Source organism: Vipera berus, assembly GCF_964194415.1.
Source record: "Vipera berus genome assembly, chromosome: 1".
Taxonomy (NCBI): domain Eukaryota; kingdom Metazoa; phylum Chordata; class Lepidosauria; order Squamata; family Viperidae; genus Vipera; species Vipera berus.
The window spans coordinates 187956749-187984327 of NC_138202.1; positions in this window are offsets into that span (position 1 = coordinate 187956749).

Sequence of the window (27579 nt, forward strand, 5' to 3'; positions counted from 1 at the left end):
AGTTGCGGACAAAATGTTATCCTTTTCTTGAATATTTTTTGCATATTCCACCAAATTTTAATCTAAAAAGCTTTAACCCTTTTACAAGTCCACCATATATGAAAATACGTTGCATCCTCACAACCACACCTCCAACATTTGGGCTGGCAGTTCGGATACATACTTGCTAATTTTTTAGGATCTAAGTGCCACCTATAAAACATTTTGTAAAAGTTCTCTCTTAAGTTTTGGGCCTGTGTAAATTTTACATTTCTCACCCAGATCTTTTCCCAAGTATCCATTGTAATAACTTCTTGAAAATTCTGAGCCCACTTTATCATACAATCTTTAACAAGTTCCGTCTCTGAATCAATTTCTATCAATGCAAGATATATCCTTTTTATATGTGCTTAACCTTGATCTCTGATTTACTATACCAAATTTTCATCAGTCATCAAAAAACCAGTTTTCTGGTCCTCTTTCCACCTGGCCTGTAATTGCCCATACTGAAACCAGGTTTGTACAATCTTTTCTTCTTTTAAAATATTATATGACTTTAATTGCCATACATTCCTCTCAAAACCTAAAATTTCCTTATATGTAGTCACATCATGTTTAAATCCAACATTTATATTTTCTATTGCGTGTTTAGGTATTGCCCAAATAGGTATCTTATAATTTAATTTATGTCTGTACTGCCATGGCAATTTCTGAGAGCAGGGAGCAGCTGCCTGCTGGGCAAACCCCAAAAGCTTTCTTCCTCTCCCCGATCTTGCTTTTCTTGCTCGCCCTCTGATGTAGGCATCTGCTGGGTTTCCTCAACCTCCCCCCGCCCATTTTATTTTAATCCCACCACTGCCTCCCTCTTTCTCAAAGCCTCAGAAGATTTGCTGCAGCAGCTCCTTCTCTCTGTCATCGTCCTCCTCCGTTCCCTCAGAACCTTCACTCCAAAAGGCAGAAAGAAGAAAGTCCCAGAGAGGGAGAGCGTAGAGTGGGGGGGAGAGCAGTCTTTTCCGAGGGGAGGAAAAGCCAGGATGGTGGAGCCATCCATACCAGAGGTGGACGGGGGCAGGGCCGGTGCATATCTTATCTTAGGCTCCACTCTTTAATCAAGCCCCTTGTTCTGCACATGCGCGCATGCATTTTGCATCTCCCAGTTTTTTCTTTTGTGAGGGAACTGGTTCCGAGTGGTTCTTTCAGTGTTTCAGGTTGCCCACCCCTGCTCTAGACCCTTACTTTTTCCTCTAGTAGTCCACATAGTTTACATTTAATGCATGTATAGTTTGGGTGTTTTTCTGGGCATAAGCACATACATGGAACATGTATTGCATACCACAATAGTATCAATCACCTGTTCCATGAGTTTGTTGTTTGAAAATCCCTCTTTTTTGGTTGGTGGATGTTGGTGGTTGGTGGTTGCTTTGCTGTTAGTCTTGTTTGTATCTTCTCTGTTCTAGGTAATTGTACCTACCGTAGATTCCGGCGTATAAGACTACTTTTTAACCCATGAAAATCTTCTCAAAAGTCAGGGGTCATCTTATACGCTGGGTGCTGAAACTTTAGGGACAGGGCTGGCTGGAAAACCTGGAGCGGATCTTCCATTTAGTCTGCGCAGGGAAAGCGGGACCAATTGGAGTAGAAGCTGCAGTCTGTGATTTTTTACAGGCTGGGGTCTGGGCTTCTTTCCTTCTAAAGTTGAAGAGCAGCTGTAGGCAGGTGGGGAATGCAAGAGCAATTTGAAAGGCAGGTGGGGAATGCGTAGCAGAGCAGCAGCTTAGCTCTAAGGACACATTTGACTCAGGAACTGGGCAGGCTGGCTGGAAAACCTGGAGCGGATCTCCCATTTGGTCTTTTTTTTTAATCCCATTTATATCCCACCCTTCTCCGAAGACTCAGGGCGGCTTACAGTTTAAAGCACAAATCAATGTGCTTAGCAATAGCCTTCATTCTATGTATATGCCTGCCTATTAGAGCTTTCACCCCCCCACACAAGCAGCATTATTACAAAGTCAGCTTATTGCTCCCAACAATCTGAGTCCTCATTTTACCTACCTCGGAATGATGGAAGGCTGACTCAACCTTGAGCCTGGTGGGATGAGAACCTGCACTAATTGCAGGCAGCTGGGGTTACTTAAGGCTCTGCGCAGGGAAAGCTTTAGAGTGAATTAGGAAAAGTGAAAAAGTGAATTAGGAAAATAGGAAACGGTTGCTGGAATTGGGTATGTGTAGTTTAACGAAGAGAAGGGTGAGGGGTGACACGATAGCAGTGATCCAATATCTCAGGGGCTGCCACAAAGAAGAGGGAGCCAAGCTATTCTCCAAAGCACCTGAAAGCAGGACAAGAAGCAATGGATGGAAACTACTCAAGGAGAGAAGCAACCTAGAACTAAGGAGAAACTTCCTGACAGTTAGAACAATTAACCAGTGGAACAACCTGCCTCCAGAAGTGGTGAATGCTCCAACACTGGAAGTTTTTAAGAAGAGACTGGACAGCCATTTGTCTGAAATGGTATAGGGTTTCCTGCCTTAGCAGGGGGTTGGACTAGATGACCTCCAAGGTCCCTTCCAACTTCTTCTTCTTCTTCTTCTTCTTCTTCTTCTTCTTCTTCTTCTTCTTCTTCTTCTTCTTCTTCTTCTTCTTCTTCTTCTTATTATTATTATTATTATTATTATTATTATTATTATTATTATTATTATTATTATTATTATTATTATTATTATTAGTTTAATCCACTTGCACTGTTTTATGTTTACATGTTTGATGACAAACAGCCTTATGTTTATAAGTGACAGTTTTCCTACTAAGTACCTGCATGTTATAAGCATTTGAATTAAAATTACCATATTAAAATCAAATCTGATTTTTTTTTAACTTTTATTTGGTGTGCGTTGGAAGAGGGGTAGTCTTATACGGCGAGTATAGCCCAAACCCTATAATTTAACAAGAAATGTAGGGGGTCGTCTTATACGCCCAGTCGTCTTATACGCCAGAAAATACGGTATTTTTTCCTGTCCTTTTTTCTGCCATTTTTGTGCTTGTTTTTCTACCTTGTTATTTGCTTACTATTATGTTAGTTTTATTTATTATTTTCTTCCTTATATTTTTTAAAGTTTTTGAGCTCTGATTCCTTCCTCCCTTATTATTTAAGATTTACCTTGTTAAGTGTTGCCTCTTTATTAATCCTATTCTTCCTTGATTTCTAATGTTCCACTTGTTATGTATTGGGCTCTTGTGAAACACCACGTGGGTTGCTGGAGCAGCTAACAGCTCTCCAGCAAACCAGACTACAAGTCTCCTGCGCTGCAATTGGCTATCTCCAGGCAGCAATGGTTGATTCAAACCTATTGGCTGCCACCTAGGGGCTAGACTATATATTGCAGCTAGTTGCAGACATTTCCCCAGTACAGTTCCAGCACAAAATAAACAATGAGTTACCCTGTATTCAGTTCTGCGTCTTCATTCCTGTGCCAAAGAACCCGCTATTTAACAGTGGCGATGAGGATGGGATCCTGCTTCACCGAATAAAGAACTGAGGTCTATGAGGGAAAGGCAGCACATGCCGGAGGGAAGAGGCATTCCCCCCCCCTCTCAAGGTCAGCTAGCAAGCTACACTAGTGACCTCATGCTCAGTGGACTCATTCCCTGAGACTGAAGCAGGATCCAGAAAACGCAGGAACCAGCAAGAAGAATGCCGAAGGTTGGCAAATTGCGAGAATTCGACGTGAAACACCCAGAGGAATAGACATCATATCTATCGGAAGTAGAAAACTACCTCAGAGCCAATCAGATCGGGGAAGAAAGACTGAAGGCCGCAACGCTACTCTGCGTGTGCTGCCCAGCTACCTTTGATTTAGCTGAGAACCTTTTCGCACCAACACCAATCGAAGCAGTCTCCTACACAGATCTAAAAAATTAGCTAACCGGGCACTTCCAGCCCAAGATGTCTGAAATGGCTTGGTGGTTCAAGTTCGACCAAAGAGTGCAGCTTCCTGGGAAGTCAGCATCGGAGTTCATAGCGGGCCTAAGGCAGGCCACATGCCTATGCAAATTTTCAAATTTAGAAGAGCGACTATGAGACAGGCTCATTTGCGGCCTACGGGACAGAACGCTTCAGCAGAGACTATTTGCTAGGCCAAATTTAACATTTTCTGAAGCACAAGATGAGGTGATAGCCGACGAAGCTGCCGGGGGCGCCGTTCAAACTGTACAGCTCGCCAAATCAACAAAGTTTGAAGAAACGGTCCACCGTGAGGACACCAAATGCACTGAAGAACTCTCCGAGGAAGAAGAACCTGAAATCAACTGACTCCAAAAGCAACCCAATGCGCCACAGCGCAACGGCCAGCCACGAGAGGACAATTACAAGGCAGTTCTCTTACCGAGATGTAAGGGGTGTGGCGGCAACCATTTTTGCACCAACTTCAGATTTCGTTCAGCCACGTGTAGAGCTTGCCGAAGGACCGGCCACATCGTGGTGGTTTGCAGAGCCCGCCAGAGAGACCAGCCACCCAAATACCAGTCGGAAGAACCGACTAGGAGTGGTACTGGGGCCAGGGTCCAGTTAGTGTGGGATTTTTCAGAAGCTGTAGAAGCATATGCTGCACCGGGGCTCGACGCCCCCTCAAACCCAAACTTAAGCTCAAGCTGTTCCATGTAAGATGGAATTGGACTCTGGCTCTGTGGTCTCAATCATTTCTCAAGACACTTTTAACTTCGTGTGTAGGCGCAGTAACAATTGGGCCAAACTAAGACCCTCAGATATAATCCTAACGGATTTTCAAAACACTCACATTAAAGTTAAGGGAGAAGCCACCTTGTTGGTAAAGTTTAAAGGGTTTTTGGGGCACCTGGATGTAATAGTAGTAGGGGGCCAGAGAACGAGTCTCATTGGACTTGATTGGTTTGATGCCTTAGGTATTCAGATTACTGGCATAAACCGGACACAAACTGCAGACTTCACATCAGTGTGCGAGGAATACGTGGATGTTTTTTATTCAACCCTTGGAACATACACAGGCCCACCTATCTCATTTAAGCTTGATCCCAACATAGTTCCAATCAGGGTTAAGCCTCATAGGGTCCCCTTTGCCTTAAAACATAAAATTGATTCCGAAATTGATAAGCTGGTAGAACAGGGCGTGTTACAGCCTGTTGATGGTGGGGAGTGGGAAACTCCTATAGTCACCCCACTTAAAGCCAACGGGGAAATTCGCATTTGTGCTGACTATAAATGCACACTAAATAAAGCCCTCAAGCAACACACCTGGTCCCAGTGGTCAACCATATTTTAGCCTCCTTGCAAGGGGGTACTATTTTTGCTAAATAGATAGACTATACACTGACCACAAACCTTTGTTGGGACTTTTTACAATGGACAAACAAACCCCCCACATACTATCTCCAAGAATGTTGAGATGGTCTATTTTCCTATCTGCATACAATTTTAAATTAATTCACAAACCGGGCAAGGAAATGGGCCATGCTGATGGCCTCAGCAGACTACCACTGCCACTAATGGATCCAGATCTGGTTCCTGCTGCTAGAATATTGTCCATACAGGACATACCTGAGTTTCCCCTCCATGCAGGGGACATTGCTGCTGAAACTGCCACAGATAAAATACTTAGTAGAGTGTTGTCATGGGTATACACCGGCTGGTTGGAAAAAAGTCCAGGCTCAGAATTTCAAAGCTATTTTGTCAGGAGGCATGAGTTATCTGCACATAAAGGGTGCATTTTATGGGGAAACAGAGTCATAATTCCCACTTCCCTAAGAGACAGGGTTTTACAATCAGCAGCTAACAGCTCTCCAGCAAACCAGACTACAAGTCTCCTGTGCTGCAATTGGCTATCTCCAGGCGGCAATGGTTGATTCAAACCTATTGGCTGCCGCCTAGGGGCTAGACTATATATTGCGGCTAGTTGCAGACATTTCCCCAGTACAGTTCCAGCACAAAATAAACAATGAGTTATCCTGTACTCAGTTTCGCGTCTTCATTCCTGCACCAAACAACCCGCTATTTAACACCACTCTTGTCCTTATTATTTGCCTATTTATTTATCTTTTATTTTCTGTCCTATAATTATTTTTATTCTCTATCAGGGTCTTTCCTCCCTTGCTATTGGGACCTCATATATTGCCTTCACTTCCATCATTCGCTGCTCCTGCCTCTTGTCATTTTCTCTGCCAGTTCTGTCTTTCGGTGCTCAGGCCTTTTTGGCTTTGTCTCTGCTCTGCTCATCTCTCTCAACCTGCCATTCAGTTTTCTGGTCGGTTCAGCTCCACTGTCTGGTCTGCTTCACTCAGCCGGCCAGTCAGCTTTAAAGATCTGCTGTGCTGCCCGTCTCTTCTGCTGCATTTCTCCCATCCACCGATTCTGCTGCTGCATTTCACCCCTCCACTAATTCTGCCACCCCAAATTTCTCACTGCCACCTGTTCCCTTTGTTGGATAGGTTGTTCCAGGCACTTTGTCCTCTGCCACACAGACTGCTGGGAAGGGCTGCCAGGCAAGCAGGAGGTGGGGGGATAGGCTGCTGATCTTGCTGGGGAGGGAACGCTGATCAAGTCCTCTCCATGTCCTCCACTGGGGCAGGTCACTGGGCACAGTAAGCTTGCCTCTCCTCTCTGCAGCCAGCTCTTCTCCCTGCTCTGCTATCTCATCGGCTTGCCTCTTTATTTTCTGCCAGTCGTTGTGCTGCCCTCACTCAGCATTCCTCTCAGCCCCACAGCTGATTCTCCTCTCAGCTCTGTAGCTGGCCCCGATCACTCACCGGCTCACCTCTTTGTTCTTTGCTGGTTCGTTTTGCTGCTCCCAGTCAGTTTGCCTCTCTGTTCACCTCATTTCAATGGGCCTCCGGTCTCTTGGGTAGGCCTCTCAAGTGCAGCTGGGCTTCTCTCAGCTGGCAGGTTCGCTGCATGCCACTGTTCTTGTTGGTGTTTTTCTCCTAATTTCTCCAATCTTTCCTCTCCTTTTCCCTTCTCCAGTCTTTTTTCTTTTTCTGTGACTTATCTTTCCCTCTCCACCTCTCCTCCCCGTGATGTAACCATGTTTCCTCTGTTGCTGTCATCTTGAAAACCACATTGGAAACTAAAGTGAGAACAACTGATAAGTGGAACAGCTTGCCTTCAGAAGTTGTGGGTGCTCCATCACTGGAGGCTTTTAAGAAGAAACTGGACAGCCACCCTTTTGAAATGATATAGCGTCTTCTGCTTGAACTGAGGGTTGGAATAGAAGACCTCCAAAGTCCCTTCCAACTCTATTCTATTACTTCTGGTTTATGAATAGCATAATTTAGCATGAGTCACCTCTTACAATTCCTCCAATAATCTTTACTAGATTTCAGTCCAGTAAATTTGCAATTAAATACAATTATGAAAAGATATGTGTGCCTCTTTCCCTTTTTGGAAGCAGTGTATAGCCATTCCTATTTCTGTTCAGAAGAAATGGGTACAATCGAACTTATTTTTAGATTATTGGATATAGTTTGCATGTTGAGTACCTTATGTAAAGGAGAATTGAATTCTAGCTTTTGCCTAACTGGTTTACAATAAACACAATAAGCCATGCATGACCTACAAAAGCCACTTCACGTATTTTAGTAAGAGGAAAGAAAATGTCAATGGTTTGCAATCAATATAGTTAGGTCGACTGATCAACAGCCAAATCTGCTAAAGCAGAGGCAAAACTAAGGGTCTAATGGCCACATCCATATTCAACATCTCATCAATAAAAGAAAATCCTGAAACTATTGAAGCAGTGATAGTAGTAATTTATTACATCTGTACACTATCCAAAAGTATGTGTTGATGAATCAGTGGAGCAAACAATAATCAAGAATGTTAGGAGAGAAGCATCAAAGATCATTTGAAATAACAGTTTTAAAATGAACCAGTAAAAAACAACCTAACTTCATTATTCAAACAGCTGCAAACACATTATACATTATCCTTGACTTATAACCATAAATGGGACTGGAATTTCCATTGTTAAGCAATGTGGTCATTAAGTGAATCACATGACTTTGTAATCTTTTTGCCGCATTTATTAAGCAATTCTGGCTTTTCCCTATTGACTTTGCTTACTGGAAGCCCCTAGTGAAAATTGTATATGGTGATCAGATGACCTCAGGACACTGCAGTAATCATAATGAAAATGGCGGCACCTTGCTTGGCTGCGGCTGCTTCAGTTCTCAAAAGTGTGGGGGTTAGGGAGGGAAAAGAATGATCCAGACTGAACCTCTTTTCAGAAATAGGGACAACTAAGCAGAGTTGGGCTGCTAAACTTTCATACAAACGTCAGTCCATATTGGAGATGAAGAAATTCAGCATGGAAAGAATGGTGGAGAAAACTGTTTGGGAGAGTCTGCATGGCCTCGAATTACTAAGGAGGAGAAAATCAACGTCAGCTGACACAGAGGGTGAGAGATCAGCTACAATGTCTGGAAGAGCGGGGAGGAGCATTGTGCTCAGTGTTTTGAGCAGCGAACGCAGTGTTTCAGGCTGCAGGTGCAGAGTGGAGGAGCAGCCATTGCAGCTGGGAAGTTTCCCTCAGTTGCTGACCATCTTCGGAAGAAAAAAAGGAGGAGGTGTGACTGTAAGAGAAAGTGTGGCAAACTCGGAGGCCTAACATCTAGGCATCTAGTAGACAAACTGGGCCTTTTAGACTTAAACACTGCTTTGTGAAACTGGATTCTTGATTTTCTTACCAATAGGCCCCAATATGTGAAAGTTGGAACATGTACCTCTAATTCCATTTTCTTGAGCATAGGTTCTCCTCAGGGCTGCATCCTAGGTCTGCTGCTGTTCTAGGTTTGCCACCAACCATATTGTGAAGTTCACAGATGATACAACAGTAGTGGGCCTTATTCATGATGACAAGGTGGAAGCTTACCGCAAGGAGGTTGAGGGGTTGGTGAACTGATGTAAGGAAAACAGCCAATGTCATGTTTCTGACAGGTGCAATTCTTCAAAGAACCTTGAGGCATTGTTTACCTTAAGGAGTCTTTAATCAAAAGAGCATAGCTTCAGCATGTACATGGTCAAGCCGCAATCTGGATTCCTCTCCCCTAAGCACACAGTATCAAAGCCCAGTTCCTCCCTCTTAATTAACCATCATAAATTAACCATCCTAAATCACATTCCCCCTTCATGGATTACTGCCTTGTCATGGCGAAGGGGCTTGCGTAATTCAATGAAGCTATGAGCTATGCCGTGCAGGGCCACCCAAGACGGACAGGTCATAGCTGAGAGTTCTGACAAAACGTGATCCACTGGAGAAGGAAATGGCAACCCACTCCAGTATCTTTGCCATGAAAACCCTATGGACAGTACCAAAAGGCAAAACGATATGACGCTGGAAGATGAGCCCCTCAGGTCGGAAGGCGTCCAATATGCTACTGGGGAAGAGCAGAGGGCTAGTACTAGTAGCGCCAGAAAGAATGAAGCGACTGGGCCAAAGCCGAAAGGACGCTCAGCTGTGGATGTGTCTGGTGGTGAAAGGAAAGTCCGATGCTGTAAAGATTTTTTCTCCATAGGAACCTGGAATGTAAGATCCATGAATCAAGGAAAGCTGGACGTGGTCAAACAAGAGATGACAAGACTGAACATCGACATCTTAGGTATCAGCGAACTAAAATGGACAGGAATGGGTGAATTTAATTCAGATGACCATCAGGTATACTACTGCGGGCAAGAATCCCTCAGAAGAAATGGAGTAGCCTTCATAGTCAATAAAAGAGTAGGAAAAGCAATACTGGGATACAATCCTCAAAATGACAGAATGATCTCAGTTCGAATCCAAGGCAAACCATTCAATATCACAGTAGTCCAAGTCTATGCCCCAACCACCAGTGCTGAAGAGGATGAAATTGACCAGTTCTATGAAGCCCTACAGCACCTTATAGAACTAACACCAAAAAATGATGTCCTTATCATCATGGGGGATTGGAATGCTAAAGTAGGAAGCCAAAAGATAACTGGAATAACAGGCAAGTTTGGCCTTGGAGTACAAAATGAAGCAGGGCACAGGCTGATAGAATTTTGTCAAGAGAATACGATGGTCATAGCAAACACTCTTTTCCAACAACCCAAGAGACGGCTCTACACATGGACATCACCAGACGGTCAACACAGAAATCAGATTGACTATATGCTCTGCAGCCAAAGATGGAGAAGCTCTATACAGTCAGTAAAAACAAGACCAGGAGCTGACTGTGGCTCAGATCATGAGCTTCTCCTTGCAAAGTTTAAGCTTAAACTGAAGAAAGTAGGGAAAAGCACTAGGCCAGTCAGGTATGAATTAAATCATATCCCTGTTGAATATACAGTAGAGGTGACAAATAGATTTAAGGAATTAGATCTGATAGACAGAGTGCCTGAAGAACTATGGACAGAGGTTCGCGACATTGTACAACAGGTAGCAACCAAAACCATCCCAAAGAAAAAGAAATGCAAGAAAGCAAAATGGCTGTCTGAGGAAGCTTTGCAAATAGCTGAGGAAAGGAGGGAAGCAAAAGGCAAGGGAGAAAAACATAGATATGCCCAATTGAATGCAGAATTCCAGAGAATAGCTAGAAAAGATAAGAATGCCTTCTTAAATGAACAGTGCAAAGAAATAGAAGAAAACAATAGAATAGGGAGGACCAGAGATCTTTTCAAGAAAATTGGAGAGATGAAGGGAACGTTTAATGCAAAAATGGGCATGATAAAGGACCAAAATGGCAGGGACCTAACAGAGGCAGAAGAGATTAAGAAGAGGTGGCAAAATTACACAGAAGAACTATACAAGAATGAGCTTAACGTCCCAGATAATCACAATGAGTTGGTCACTGACCTCGAGCCAGACATCCTAGAATGTGAAGTGAAGTGGGCCTTAGAAAAGCTGAGCAACAACAAAGCTAGTGGAGGTGACAGTATTCCAGCTGAGCTATTCAAAATCTTAAAAGACAGTGCAGTAAAAGTGCTACACTCAATTTGCCAGCAAATTTGGAAAACTCAACAGTGGCCACAGGATTGGAAAAGATCAGTTTACATTCCAATTCCAAAGAAAGGCAGTGCCAAAGAATGTTCAAACTATCGCACCATTGCACTCATTTCTCATGCTAGTAAAGTCATGCTTAAAATCCTACAAGCTAGACTTCAGCAGTATGTGGATCGAGAACTACCAGAAGTACAGGCAGGATTTCGAAGAGGCAGAGGAACTAGAGATCAAATTGCCAACATACGCTGGATCATGGAGAAAGCTAGGGAGTTCCAGAAAAACATCTACTTCTGCTTCATTGACTATGCTAAAGCCTTTGATTGTGTGGATCATAACAAACTGTGGCAAGTTCTTAAAGAGATGGGAGTACCAGACCATCTTATTTGTCTCTTGAGAAACCTATATGCGGGTCAAGAAGCAACAGTGAGAACTGGACACGGAACCACTGATTGGTTCAAAATTGGGAAAGGAGTCCGGCAAGGCTGTATACTGTCACCCTGCCTATTTAACTTATATGCAGAGCACATCATGAGAAAGGCAGGGCTAGATGAATCAAAAGTTGGAATTAAGATTGCTGGAAGAAATATCAACAACCTAAGATACGCAGATGATACCACTCTAATGGCAGAAAGTGAAGAAGAACTAAAGAGCCTCTTGTTGCGGGTGAAGAAGGAGAGTGCAAAACTTGGGTTGAAACTTAACATTAAGAAAACCAAGATCATGGCATCTGGCCCTCTCAATTCCTGGCAAATAGATGGGGAAGAAATGGAGGTAGTGACAGATTTTATTTTCCTGGGCTCCAAGATCACTGCAGATGGGGACTGTAGCCAAGAAATTAAAAGACGCTTGCTCCTGGGGAGGAAAGCCATGGCAAATCTAGACAGCACACTAAAAAGCAGAGACATCACCCTGTCAACAAAAGTGCGTATAGTCAAGGCTATGGTCTTCCCAGTTGCAATGTATGGCAGTGAAAGTTGGACCATAAGAAAGGCTGAGCGCCAAAGAATTGAGGCCTTTGAACTATGGTGCTGGAGAAGACTCCTGCGAGTCCCTTGGACTGCAAGGCGATCAAACCGGTCAGTCCTAGAGGAGATCAATCCTGACTGCTCTTTAGAAGGCCAGATCCTGAAGCTAAAACTCAAATACTTTGGCCACCTAATGAGAAGGAAGGACTCACTGGAGAAGAGCCTAATGCTGGGAAAGATCGAGGGCAATAGAAGAAGGGGACGACAGAGAATGAGGTGGCTGGATGGAGTCACTGGAGCTGTAGGCGTGAGCTTAAATGGACTCCAGAAGATGGTAGAGGACAGGAAGGCCTGGAGGAACATTGTCCATAGGGTCGCGATGGGTCGGACACGACTTCGCAGCTAACAACAACAACAACAAATCACATTCTCCAATTAGTTTGAATTGTAAGCTTTCCCTCCTGTTAAACAACCCACCAATTTCTTATCTTCTCTTATTTCAAAACAGCCTTGAGAGACATTCTTCCTACTCCCCCCAGCATCAACTAATTCTAGCTCTAAAAGTAACACACAAGTTTTAAAGAAGCAAAGCTGCCTCTCCACATTTTTTTTAAATTCCATTTATATCCCGCCCTTCTCCGAAGACTCAGGGCGGCTTACAAGCTTAGCAGTAGCCTTCATTCTATGTATATGCCTGCTTATTAGGGCTTTCACACACACCCCAAGCGGCATTATTACAAAGTCAGCTTAATTGCCCCCAACAATCTGGGTCCTCATTTTACCTACCTCGGAAGGATGGAAGGCTGAGTCAACCTTGAGCCTGGTGGGATGCGAACCTGCACTAATTGCAGGCAGCTGGTGTTACTTAAGGAGGCATTAGCCCACTGCTCCACCAAGGCTCTATAACAGGAAGAGCGACTACAAAAACATGTTGTCAAAGCAAGCACATCTGATGTTAGCAGTGTTGACACCTAGTTTTAAATACTGGAAAAACCAAAGAGAACATTATCAATTTCAGAAAAGGCAGGCACAGCCACACTTCTCTGTGCATTAATGATTCACCTGTGGGGATGGTGACAATAAAGGTTATCTTATCTAAATACTTGCTGGTTTCCAAGTGCCCGAATTTTGATCACATGATCGTGGGGATGCTGCAAATGGTTGTAAGTGCAACAACCAGTTATAAGTCACTTTTTTCAGCACTTTGAATGATTGTTAAACAAATGGAAATCCAGTTGTTTAACAATGTCAAGGACTACCTGTAAACCCTTGTCAGTTTAAAAGTTTGTATCAACTTTTTGGCTTCTCCACAGAAGATAAGATTCTGGATTATTTTCTTCAGAATTGCATCAGCTGGCTAGCTGGTCCTCCAGGAAAGTAAAGGTGGATCCAGGCTGACTGCTAATTGCTAACAACTCCTATCTGGCTTCCCCCATTGACTTTGCTTGTTGGAGCCCCCCTAGGAAGGCCATAAATGGCAAACAAACAACAATTAATGGGCAAATGGCAAGCAAACTGTTAATGGGCAAATCCCTAGCTAAGCAAGAATCACAGATAGTAAACTCAAGCAGCTCTAGAAGCATCAGTTTGGCTCAAGATTAATTCAAAAGATGAAAAACACTTTGGGCAGACCCCTTGCTGTAATGTCCTGAAAATGTTTTATGGTATCCTCTGCCTTCAGATATAATAGAAAATACTATTGCAATAGATTCCCTTAAGCATGTGTATGTATATATATGTGTGTGTGTGCGTGTGCGCACACACACACACACATATAACAGGAAGAGCGACTACAAAAACATCTTCCTCAGCCTTTTCCCCATCACCACCCTTGGTTGCATCCCAATGTGGATAACACTATGCATTTATGGATGTGGGATTATCTTGAAACTTAATGCTTAGAATGTATCAGTTGGTATGTGATGTTCAAACAAATTGCTGTTGTGCATTATTATTCCCTTACTTTGCTTTCTTGAAATTTGTAAGATTGCTTTTTTGAAGTTCTCACTAAAAAAAAAGTAAAATTTCAAGTATTTTCAAAGCCAAATCTATATAGTTGTTGTTGTTGTTAGTTGCGAAGTCGTGTCCGACCCATCGCGACCCTATGGAAAATGTTCCTCCAGGCCTTCCTGTCCTTTACCATCTTCTGGAGTCCATTTAAGCTCACGCCTACTGCTTCAGTGACTCCATCCAGCCACCTCATTCTCTGTCGTCCTCTTCTTCTATTGCCCTCAATCTTTCCCAGCATTAGGCTCTTCTCCAGTGAGTCCTTCCTTCTCATTAGGTGGCCAAAGTATTTGAGTTTTAGCTTCAGGATCTGGCCTTCTAAAGAGCAGTCAGGGTTGATCTCCTCTAGGACTGACCGGTTTGATCGCCTTGCAGTCCAAGGGACTCGCAGGAGTCTTCTCCAGCACCATAGTTCAAAGGCTTCAATTCTTTGGCGCTCAGCCTTTCTTATGGTCCAGCTTTCACTGCCATACATTGCAACTGGGAAGACCATAGCCTTGACTATACACACTTTTGTTGACAGGTTGATGTCTCTGCTTTTTAGTGTGCTGTCTAGATTTGCCATGGCTTTCCTCCCCAGGAGCAAGCGTCTTTTAATTTCTTGGCTACAGTCCCCATCTGCAGTGATCTTGGAGCCCAGGAAAATAAAATCTGTCACTACCTCCATTTCTTCCCCATCTATTTGCCAGGAATTGAGAGGGCCAGATGCCATGATCTTGGTTTTCTTAATGTTTAGTTTCAACCCAAGTTTTGCACTCTCCTTCTTCACTCGCAACAAGAGGCTCTTTAGTTCCTCTTCACTTTCTGCCATTAGAGTGGTATCATCTGCAATCTATATAGAGGACATCTCAATGACTTGTTCATATAAAATGGAGGGTAAAGCATCTTTTCCTTAATAGGCTTACAGCTAAAACAGATTTAGGAAAAATCAATTACTGCCACTGATGCTTCCATGCTCACATTAATTCATAAAAATGTTTAATAAATAATGGCATCTTATGCATCACAAGCATAATGGCACATATTGGCCAAAGCAGGAATAGGCAATATTTTGTCTCCTGAAGACCACATAAAGTTTAGTAAAGACTGTATACTAAACAGAATCTAAAGTATGTTCTAAACACAGAACTCCCCCTGTGATACACAGATACTCATACTTCTGCCATTTTTGTTGTTGTTAGCTGTGAAGTCGTGTCCGACCCATACATACTGTTCAAAATCTAGCTACTTTTATTAACAACAACTGGCTCTTTTGAGTTCTCTGAAAAAAGTGAAGGAAGGTAAAATTGCTCAGGTTTTGCTACTGCTTCAATTCCTTCACCCCATACTCCACCACCTGCCTGGTTGCTGCCTGCACCTCCCGCCTCTTCCCTTTGTGTTTGTCTGCCTGCTGGTCATCAAAACTTCCTCCTCAGCTTCATCATCAATACTAGCAAGGAAAAATAAGTGCTGTTATCAGCTATCTAGTTTTGAGGTTGCAACTACATGTGCCATTTTAAAAACTATATTTACTATTGGTCTCCTTGCAGTAAGTTAAATCAGTTAGGCTCATTTTTCAGATGCACAGGTTTTGAAATGGTGCATCTGCAGCCCAAATATTGACTCGTAAAAATGCTTTCCTCCCTTGGCTGGTTGGGGAAGAATAAGTACTTGGGAAGTTGCTTTTTCTCTCAACAAAAGAAGGCAAACTTTAGTCCTGCCCTTTGAATCAATAAACTGGGGGGTGGGGAGAAAAGTGCCTCTCCATGGGAAAGAATGCAAAGAAATGGAAAGTCCCATTTGTACCAATATGCACTGTGGGGATGATCCCAAACTTAACAGAATCAAGCTGAATCAGAATAGAGCTGGAAGGAACCTTGGAAATCTACTCCAACCCGTTGCTCAAGCAGGAGATCCTATACCAGTGATGGCGAACCTTTTGGAGACCGAATGCCCAAACTGCAACCCAAAACCCACTTATGTATTGGCGGGTGCCAGGTGGGTGTGCACAATTGGGTGGGTGTGGCCAAATGGGTGGGCGTGGCCCATTAGGTGGGTGTGGCTGCGGTGGTAACGGCAGACTGGGTGGGACTAAAAAGTTCAATCAATCAATTCTAACTTTGTGAGATCTTTTTTTTTCCAGCGAGAAGTTGAAATTGATTGATTGATTAACCTTTTTTTTGCACACGGCAGTGGAGGCCTAAAGCGAAAAGGTTTTATAAAACCGAGCTGAAGGGCTAGGACTGGGGTGATGGCTCGTGTGCCCACAGAGAGGGCTCTGTGTGCCACCTGTGGCACGCGTGCCATAGGTTCACCACCATGGTCCTATACCATTTCAGATACCAGTCTTTTCTTAAAAACCTCCAGTGATGAAGTACTTACAACTTCTGAAGGCAAGCTGTTCCATTGGTTAATTTTCCTCACTGTTAGGAAGTTTCTCCTTAATTCCAGATTGATTCTCTCTTTGTTTAGTTGCCAACCATTATTTCTTGACTTGCCTTCTGATGCTTTGGAAAAGAAGTTGTCCCCCTATTCTTTTGGCAGTCTCTCAAACACTGGAATACTGCTATCATGTCACCCCCTAGTCCTTTTTTTCCTTTAGACTAGCCATACCCCATTCCTGCAGCTTTTTTTTTAATCCCATTTATATCCCACCCTTCTCCGAAGACTCAGGGCGGCTTACAATCTAAAGCACAAATCAATGTGCTTAGCAATAGCCTTCATTCTATGTATATGTGTTTTTGTCTCCAGGCCCTTAATCATCTTAGTTGCTCTTCTATGCACCTTTTCTAAAGTCTCAACATCTGTTTTGTAATATGGTGACCAAAACAGTATTCCAGGTGTGGCCTGACTAAGGCTTTATAAAGCGGCACTAATACTTCACGTGATTTTGTTTCTATGCCTCTATTTATACTACCAAGGATTGTATTTGCTTTTTTTGCTGCTGCAGCATACTGCTTTTTCATATTTAAGTGGTCATCCACTAGGACTCCAAGGTCCCTCTCACAGTCACTGTTTTTGAACCAGGTTTTGCTTAATCTGTACTTTTACCTTTGGTTTTTCCTGCCTAGATGTAAAACTTTGCTTTTCTCCATATTAAATTTCATGTTGTTGAATAGGGCCCATTGTTCAAGTCTGTCAAGATCTTTTTGGATCCTGAGCTTGTCTTCTGGGATGTTGGCTATTGTTGCCAGGTTAGTGTCTTCTGTAAATTTGACGAGTTCCCTGTCTATTCCTTCATCTAAGTCATTGATGAAGACATTGAAGAGTACTGGGCCTAAGACGGAATCTTGTGGCACCCAACTGCTTTCTTTCCTCCATGTAGATGTGGTACCATTAAGGACTATTCATTGAGTACAGTTTGTCAATCAATTACAAATACATCTGATGGTGATGCTGTCTATTCCACATTTTTCTAGCATACCAAGAAATAGGTTGTGGTTTACTTTGTCAAATGCCTTGCTGATATTGATGTTAAGTATGTAGTTTCCTGGATCTGTTTCCCCCCCCCCTTTTTTTTTGAAGATGGGAACCGCATCGGCTCTTCCAATCCTCTGGTAGTTCCCCAGAGCTCCAGGGTTTTTAAAGATATGTTACAATGGTTCTGAGATAACATCTCCTAGCTGTTTCAGAATTCTGGGATGTAATCCTTATATCAAAGTCAGTCAGATGTTCTCTTACTATTTTCTTGTTTATTTTAATTTTTATTTCTAGTCTGTCTTTTACAGTTATTTTTTTTTTGGTAGGTTGGGCTATAAATTTCTTTTTGCATGAAGATTGATGCAAAGAATGAGTTAAGCAGCTTTGCTTCCTCTCTACTGCCTTTTACTTGCTTGAAATCTAGGTGTCTTAAGACTCCTCCAGCTATAAACAGTTGCACAACCTCCTTTACCTCTGTAAGCTCTCCACTTTTGGAAAATAAAGTTTCATTCACTGGGAGAGCTGCCAGAATGGAATATCCATTAAGAAGTTGTTCTCAGAATGTTTAGTAATATGGTATGAAATTTAAAATATAAAGTCTAATTTTCAGTACAACTGAATATTAATGAGGAAGGAAATGGCTAAATTACAAACCTTTATTTTTTGTGTAATGTTTAGATGTCTAAAATCAGCTTTCAAAAATCCTACCAAAATGGTATTTTCTTTCTGTGCAGTATCAGCCTCCATTTAATTCATAGTTGATGTATTTATAATTATTTTTTACACCCATTCTTCACTGTAGTTTCCCATATCAGGGATAGGAGAAACTGCTGGAATAGGAAATTCTGTAAAATTTCCATTGCTTTCTGCTAGTGGAAATGCATAGCTGAGTCAGTTGTGAAGCCATTATTGCTGTAGTGGAATTAGGAAAACATTTTCAATGTTTGTCTAATTTTATTTCAAGAAGATTGTCTTTCTCTTCCTGGAAATAGTTTGAAGTAGAATTTAGATACAATATTTCATTATGTGTTGCCATGAAGAAGTGTATAAGATTGGCATGTGCAATATACACAACTGTATTTTATAAATACATACTGTTGACTAAGTTTATAATGCAGTTGTAGGGTTCCTGTACTCTTTTTTTTAGGAGGAGCTGCTCTTTTTTTCCAGATGTGCCCTTGGCCTCAATGGAAACCAATCAAAGTACAATTTATATTCATTAAGTACTTGTCAAAACTGAAAAATTTTCTAATCAACAGCAATCTAGCTGAAGCCTCCTCAATGGCTGGGAGTATTGCCTCTGTAGTATCGGCTATTTGCCTGTTACAACTCTAGGCTAGAAATCCACTGATTACATTAGGCTAAGCTGTGAAGTAAATGAACCATATCTTATTTAGGTGCAAGTAGCTTCAGTGTAGTCCTGCCCTGCAGGGCACTTTATAGCATTTTATATTTCTAAAATTAGTGTAGCTTTCGATTTGCTGCAGGGTCCTGCATGTTATGCCTTTGAACTCCATAAGCAAAGGGAACAGGATCTTTGTCTTCCTACTTTCCCTGCATTTCATCAGTTTTATTTTGCATCTTTTCCAGACAGTATTTTGCAATAAAAATGTCTGACTACCCTTTATACAAAAAAGTGGATACATCAGCATTTGCTTGTCAGTGCAGTTTTTTCCCTAAGCAATACTGTGCACTTGAATAAATTTTGCAGTTTCTAACTGTTTTCTCAGTCTTACTATATATTTCTTAGTGATAAAGTTGTGTTGTTAAAGAGATTATTGAGTGTACTGCAGATGTGATTTGGTAGGCATTAACTGCATTAGTATTATTTTAATATATTGTTGATTGGAAATATTACATAATCTCTTTTGCAAAGATATTTCACATAGGTAATATGAACTACAACACATTTAACAAGAATGTATATGTATGTGTGTATGTATATGTGTATGTGTATAAGTATGTAGATTTCTTGTGAATCTGACTCTAGTATTGTCTATGGATATGTGTGTATGTGAGAGAGAAAGATGCATTCTTATTGTTATGAGGGGAGTTGCTAGGAAAGTTATTAAGAGTTGTTATTGTTATGACTGTATCTCATTTGAAAAGAATGAAGAGTTATTATTCCAGCTAAGTGAAAATAGAGAAGATAGCTGTTCCTGAGTGATTTTTAAACTGTCCAGCAGGGCACAGTATGAAACATTAAAAGGTTACATCTTCCAAAGTCAGAACTGGTTAGAAATTTTAAAAAGCTATCATGCATTCCCATAAGCATGAAATTTTATGCATATTTTTTGCTGTTTTTGAACTGTTCAGCCCTATATATTTGATGATATTAAGCCTTGATTCTGTATACAGTATCATATTAAATTGTGAGTAAAGTTCTATCAGATCAATAATACAGCATTTGATATGGACTTTGCCTTATTATAAATGCACTTTTAAAAATAGTTTTATTTAAATTAATAATAGTGAGCATATTATGTTTAGTAAATACTAGTGTATTTTCTTCATAGATGTATATATTCTAAAGTTTTATAGAATTTACCTGTAAAGATATTTACTTGTTTCATCTAGATTTAAATAATGCAAACAGTGTTTTATTATTTAAAGAAGGAGGAAACCAGAGCATCCATTCATGTATATTGCTGTTTTTTATCCTTCTTTTCTTCTCCTTGATTCTAGCTAAAAGAAGGTCTCCTTTATCTAGGGAACCTAAAGAAAGGGACATGGAAGTTAGTTTCTGTGGTTGTATTTGATAAACGGCTCCAACAGTTGCTTCAATCAATTAAATGACTGAGAGGCAATTGTTAGAAATTGCCCACTTCTACGATTTCCCTGGATTTTCCCAGGCTATAACAAGGATTGCAAAAGGTGCAGTGTATTGGAGAAGGAGAATTAGTTAAGAGTGCCTGCCTTCCATGAATGGTGAAATACATATGTTTATAATATATACCATACTACATAATAAAGAATGCTCACTAGACAACATGGGGATTTTCTGAGATAGCTTGGGGATATTAAATCTGAAGAATTCATATTTTGCTAATTCAAATATCTGCTGATGTGATCTGCAACTCCCAAACAAATATATGAATTAGAACCTGACTATTCATCAGATTCTGCTCATTTCCCAAAAGTGCAAAGGATTGAAAATACACCAAAGTTCATTTTAAATGAAATTGCCTCCAAATTGTCTAGAGATACGTAGAATACAAAATAATACAGTTGGAATGGACATTAGAGATCTTTTAATGCAACCTCCTGCTTGTATCATGCCAGACAAATGGCTGTCCAATCTTTTCTTGAAAACTTCCATCGATGGAGTACCCAACACTTCTGGAGGCAAGCCATTTCATTGATTGATTGTTCTCACTGACAGGAAATCTCTCCTTAAGCTGGAGCTCTCTTTGATAAATGTCTGTCCATCACTTCTTGTCCTGCCCTCAGGTGTTTTGGAGAATTGGGTGACCCCCATCTTTTCTGGGACAGCCCCTTAAATATTGGAATACTGCTATCATGCCACACCCAGTTTTTTGCTTTGTTAGATTAGACATATCCAACTGTTCATCATGTTTTAGCCTCCAACCCCCTAATCATCCTTGTTGCTCTTCTCTGCACTCTTTCTAGAGCCTCAACATCTTTTTTGTATCATGGTGACCAAAACTGGAAGCAGTATTCCAAGTGTGGCCTTGAACAAAGCAGTACTTTGATACTATCCTTATGTTGATGCAGCCCAGGGCTATATTAGCTTTTTAATGTCTGCAACACACTGCTGGCTCTGTCCATTACTTCTTGTCCTGCCCTCCAGTGCTTTGGAGAATTAGTTAACCCTCTCTTCTCTGTGATAGCCCTCAAGTACTGGAAGACTGTTATCATGTCACTCCTAGTCCTTCTCTTCATGGACTAGACATACTCAGTTCCCACAATTGTTCATCATATGTTATAGCCTCTAGTCTCCTAGCTGGACATAATGTGAAACATACTGCAAGTGACTATAACATCCTGAGCAGGAGACTGAAAAAACTGAGGGCACAAATGGTGCTTTCTTTATTTTTTCTTTTCAAAGGGCATAGCCCAAATATAGAGAGAATACTGGGAACAAGCAACTGGCTATATGAATAATGCCAATACAAATAGTTGGAATTCTTGAAATATTTCCAAGATGAATTCTTGGCAAGAAATGGGATGTACCTATTAAAGCTAAGAAGAATGTGTTTGGAAGACATCTTTTAGTTCTGATATAGAGAATTATAAACTGAAATTGGTGCAGTAGGAAGAAAACATTGCACTTTCACCAAAGATCATTAACAACTGCCGATTCTGTCCCATAAATGGGCTTGACCATTGATTGAAGATGTTCCAATAATCTGTTTTTACACTGCTTGCTTAGTGCTTGCAATAAATGTTCAGACAAAATTGTGTTTATCTGCTGGTTTGTCAGCAATTTAACCACTGATTTTCCCAGTCTTTTCTGGGATAACACACTGAATAAATATAGTCAGTTTCTAAGTGATAGCTCTTCAGGTTCTGAAAATAGCAAACATATGCCAATAGACTTCACTTCTTCAGAGTAAACATGCCAAAAGCCTTCAAACTATGTTTGGTTTTTTTTTACTCAGGCCTTTAATTTATTTGGTTGCTGTACTCTGGACTTGTTCCACATTGTCAGTATCCTGACAAAACAGAATAAAACATACAATGTGATATCAAAGACTGCTGAGAAGTCAAAGAGAGCAAGGATGGTTGCACTACCATTGACCATTGTATCCTTTTGGGCCAGCTGCGGATTTGGGCTGGGCAGTGCAGTTTTGTGCTGGTTTCACTCCTTTCTCCAAGACCGGTTCCTATTGGTGTTGATTGTTGTTGTTGTTGTTAGCTGCGAAGTCGTGTCCGACCCATCGTGACCCCATGGACAAAGTTTTTCCAGACCTTCCTGTCCTCTACCTCTTCTGGAGTCCATTTAAACTCAATTGGTGTTGATAGAGAATGAGAAATCCAGCCCACAGTTATTCTTTTGGGGCATGCCACAGAGCTCAGTACTTTCTCCATTCCTTTTTTAAGATGAAGCCACTGGCTGAGATAATTCACCACCATAGGTTGAGGTATCACCAGTATACTGATGATATTCAACTTTATATCTCCATCCCTGGTGATCCAACTGATGCTGTTGCTGTCCTCTCCCAGTGCCTAGAGACTGTGGGGGCCTGGATGAAGGACAATAGGCTTTGGCTGAACCTGGCAAGATTAAATGGCTTTGGGTCCATGGAACTTCAAAACCCAGGACTTTGACAATCTTGGTTCTAGATTAGGTGCAACTACCTCAGACAGACCCAGCCCACAACTTGGGATTTCCTCTGGTCTTGCAACCTTCTTGAAGTGTAGGTGGTGTTCACACCTAGGAGAGCTTTACATAACTTTGTATTGTGCACCAGTTGTGGCATTTCCTGGATCAGGAGTCTCTGTGTTCAGTCACTCAAGCCCTAGATATCTTACATTTGGACTACTCCAATATGCTCTTCATGGGGCTACCCTTGAAGAGCATTTGGAAGCTACAGCTGGTGCAGAGTGCAGTGGCATGGGCAGTTCTTATGGCCCTAGAGTTACCCATGTTACAACAACAACAACAACAACAATAATAATAAACAGCTAGCAGAAGCATTAAAAGATGCAAATACTACAATATCAAGTATAAGCACTAATTCACTGCAAGAAACAAAGCAACTAATGTACAGTACAGCTGCAGTTATAACTGAATACTTGGGATGCAAAATCAACAAAGAAGAAAAACAAACAAACAGTGCACCACAAAAATGGAAGGTTAGACTAGAAAATAAGATCAGCTAGTTAAGATCACATGCAAGCAAGCTAGAACAGATGAAAGAAAAGAAGCTGAAGAACAAAAAGACCAAAGAATACCTAATCAAGAATTACCACTTAGAAATAAGGAAGATCAAGGAAGCACTGGAAATAATAAAGCAGCAAATATCAGCTATAGCCAGGAAAATCAGTAGATATGAAGCTCGAATTGCAAATTACAGGCAGAACCTCCAATTTCAATCCAATAAGAAACATTTCTACCAATCCATCAATGGAGAAACTGCAAGGAAGAAACAGTGAAATTTGGGAAGCAGATATGGGATAACCCAAAGAAACACAACAAGAATGCAGCTTGGTTAAAAGAGGTGGGTGCAAATAAAACAGAAGCTGAAATGAAAGGACTAGTAATAACAATAAAAATGGTAGAAAAAAGAGCAAGGAAGATAAAAAATTGGTCAGCACCAGGTGAAGATGAACTGCATGGGTTTTGGTTGAAACATCTAACTGTTATATACCCATCCATTGCCAAGCAATTCAACAATATACTACAAGGAGGAGAAATTGAAAAGTGGCTAACTACTGGGAAAACCTACCTAATAATGAAAATTCCAGCAAAAGGGGCAACACCAGGCAACTACAGGACAATTACCTGCTTACCAACAACTTTCAAATTGCTAACTGGTGTGGTAGCTGATGCAGTACAACAGCATCTAGTTGAGAACAATCTCTTTCCACCCGAACAGAAAGGAAACGGCCCCAATAGCAGAGGAACAAAAGATCAACTCCTAATAGACAAAATGATCTTGGAAAACTGCAAGAAAAGGAACACCAACCTGAATGTGGCATGGATTGACTACAAAAAGGCATTTGACTCTCTGCCACATGACTGGATAATCAAGTGCCTAGAAATAACAGGAATCAGTAGAAACATCAGAAAATTTGTGCAAAGATCGATGGCACAATGGAAGACACAGTTGCACGTCAATGGTGAAAGACTGGGAGAGGTTAATATCAAGAGAGGAATATTTCAAGGAGGTTCATTATCACCACTACTATTTGTTATTGCACGGTTTCCTCTGTCAACAATACGGAATAACTCAGGACATGGCTATCAAACATCAAAAACATCTGTCAGACTATCCCACCTCCTTTACATGGATGAATGAATGAATGAACCTTTATTGTCAAAGTACAACCATGTATACACTGAGATTGGCTGAGCCTCCCTTCGTGCCCCCCCACAACTCACAGTGACAACAAACCCTCCATCTTATTACACCATGTGAGCTAATTGCACAACACACCGGCCTCGCAAGTCAGTCATACATAAAATTATAAAATTATTTCCCATTCAAGAGCCTAACAGCCCATGGATAAAAGCTGTTCTTCAGCCTGTTGGCACGGCTGGCTATACTCCTATATCTCCTACCCGATGGTAGGATAGTAAAGAGATACCGACCAGGGTGTGAGTTGTACCTGAGAATTTTCCTCACTCTTCCAAGGCAGAGAGCCCTGGCAATGTCATCCAGTGGTGTCAGGGGACAGCCCACAATGTCTTGTGCTGTACTCACCACCCTCTGTAATACTTTCCTATCAGCGGATATCAGTCCAGCATACCAAACCACAATACAGTGTGAGAGGACACTCTCTATAGTAGACCGGTAAAAGAGGGTCATTAGTCATTGTTCTACACTGTTTTTCCGCAAGACCCTGAGGAAATGGAGTCTCTGTTGGGCCTTTCTGGCCACCTGGGTTGTATTAACTATCCAGGTAAGATCTTCACAGAGGTAGATTCCCAGAAATTTAAAGGAGGAAACTCTGTCCACACAGCCCCCCCCCGCCCCCTCGATGTAAAGTGAGGCAGGTTCCTCTTTTTTCCTCCGGAAGTCTAGCACCATCTTTTTCGTCTTGCTGATGTTCAGGTGCAAGTTGTTCTTGGAACACCATATGGATAGTTTTTGTACCCCTTTCATCTCCACCTGTAATAAGACCCACTACGGTGGTATCATCTGTGAACTTAATTATCACAGTAGATGGGTCAGATGATACACAATCGCCCATAGCTGCTCCATGCAGATATTATTACATGGCTCGGTTGCAGTACTTTAGTGCGGACCTGTACACCCTCAGGAGGGCCCCCCCTCCTGGGTGCGACCTGCCGCCCTTTCCAATGTCTCCCTTAAGGATGGGCCCAATTGCTGGGACCCTGAGAGGTGGTTGGGCACAGACAGGGGCCTCTGGTGGAAATATCTTAAGAGGCCCCTGGTATGTTTTTAGCTGGTTGTTTTAAGGGGTTAGGGAGGGGAGTGGAAGGTAGGGTTGGGTTGGAACTGGGGGGTGTTCCACCAACCGTTTGTCAGTCCGGACCTGGGATGGGTCCCGGTGGGATGGGGTTGGGGGCCTCTGGTTTTCCTGGCAGCGGGGTGGGGTTCCAAATCCCCACGACGATTGGGAAAGGCAGCAGGCGGTCATACAGAGGGCCATATCAATATCTGGGATCACACCCCCGCTGTCTCCAAGTGGTGGCATGCTCTGACCCTCCGGTTAGAACCTGTTTATCCAGGAGTGAGGGGGACCAGGTCCCTGAGCTCAGGCTGGTGTACTTTAATGCCAGGTCCATTGTGAACAAGGCTCCCCTCATTCGTGATTTGATCGAGGAGGAATGCATGCATTACGGAAACCTGGTTGGGCCCAGAGGGAGGTGTCCCTCTGACTGAACTTTGCCCTCCAGGTTTCCATGTGCTTCACCGGCCGTGGGCTCAGGGCAGGGGTGGGTGGTTATATGGGAGACCTTATGTCTGCGGGAGGCCACTGTCGTACAGATAGTCAGGAGTGAATCACTCCGTTGGCTCGGGAGTTCATGGCCTCCATGACGGCCATGGACCTGACCCAAGTAATCCAGGGTCTGACTCATGGAGGGGGTCACACACTCGACCTTGTTTTTTTATCTGGACAGTGGTTTGATGATCTGGGAGGGGGTTTGCCAACTATTGTCCCCCTATCATGGACCGATCATTATCTCCTGCGGCTGGTCTTCCGCTATGCCACCCCTTGCCGCTGGGCTGTGGATCCGACCAGGTGGTTCCACCCCAGGCGCCTAATGGATCCAGAACGGTTCCAGACGGTGCTTGGGTCTATACCTATCTCCCTCACTCACAGCCCAGCTGATGCCTTGGTGGATGCCTGGGAAAGGGCGGCCACCGAGGTACTTGACCGTGTTGTACCCTTGCGTCCCCTGACCTGGCACAGATCCTGGTGGGCTCCATGGTTTTCCGTGGAGCACCAGGAGATGAAGCGTCAGAGACGGGGTCTAGAGAGCTGTTGGAGATCCAGCCAGTCTGAATCTGACCGATTGCCGTTAAGAACCTCTACGAGGTCTTATCTCGCGGTGATGGAGGCAGTGAAATCTAACTATTTCGCTGCCCTCATTGTGTCTGCAGATAATCACCCTGCCGCCCTGTTTAGGGTGACTCGCTCCCTCCTTAATCAGGAGGTGAGGGAGGAACCCCTGCAGGGGTGGGCCGAGGAGTTTAGTCAGCATCTGACGGATAAAATCGCTCAGATTCAGGCCGGTCTGGACTCCTACTGGACAGAGTCTGACGGGGGGAGACGAGCGGTCCTGGCAATGTTATCTGGGATGAATTCGATCCTGTGACCCCAGAAGAGGTGGACAAGATCATGGGGAGACTGAGAGGGGACACGAGGCTGGTTCCAGGCAGTAATAACTGCTTCTCTGAGGGAGGGTAGCTTTCCTGCCACCTTGAAGGAGGCGGTGGTAAGGCCCCCTCCTCAAGAAGCCTGTCCTGGAGGAAGCTGATTATCTGGACCCGTACCAATTGGGTTTTAGGCCCGGGTACAGCACGGATACGGCATTGGTCGTGCTGGTGAATGATCTCTGGTGGGCTTGGGACAGGGGTTTTTCCTCTGTCCTAGTCCTATTAGACCTCTCAGCGGCTTTTGATACCATCAACCATGGTATCTTACTGCGGCACCTCAGGGGGTTGGGAGTGGGTGGCACTGTTTTACAGTGGTTATCCTCCTACCTCCTGGGTTGTTCACAGTCGTTATTGGCAGGAGGGCAGAGGTCGACCTCAAGGCCTCTCGTTTGTGGAGTTCCTCAGGGGTCGGTCCTCTCACCCCTCCTGTTCAATATCTATATGAAGCTGCTGGGTGAGATCATCCGTGGTTTTGGGGTGAGGTATCATCAGTATGCTGATGATACCCAGCTTTTCATCTCCACCCCAAACCAATCCAGTGATGCCCTTGATGTGATGTCCCGCTGCCTGGAGGTGGTTCGGGTCTGGATGGGGAGGAACAGGCTTCGACTTAATCCAGACAAGACCGAGTGGTTGTACATACCGGCATCTCGGGCAATCCAGCCTATTCCATCTTTAACTATGGGGGGTGAGTTGTTGCCCCCCATAGATAG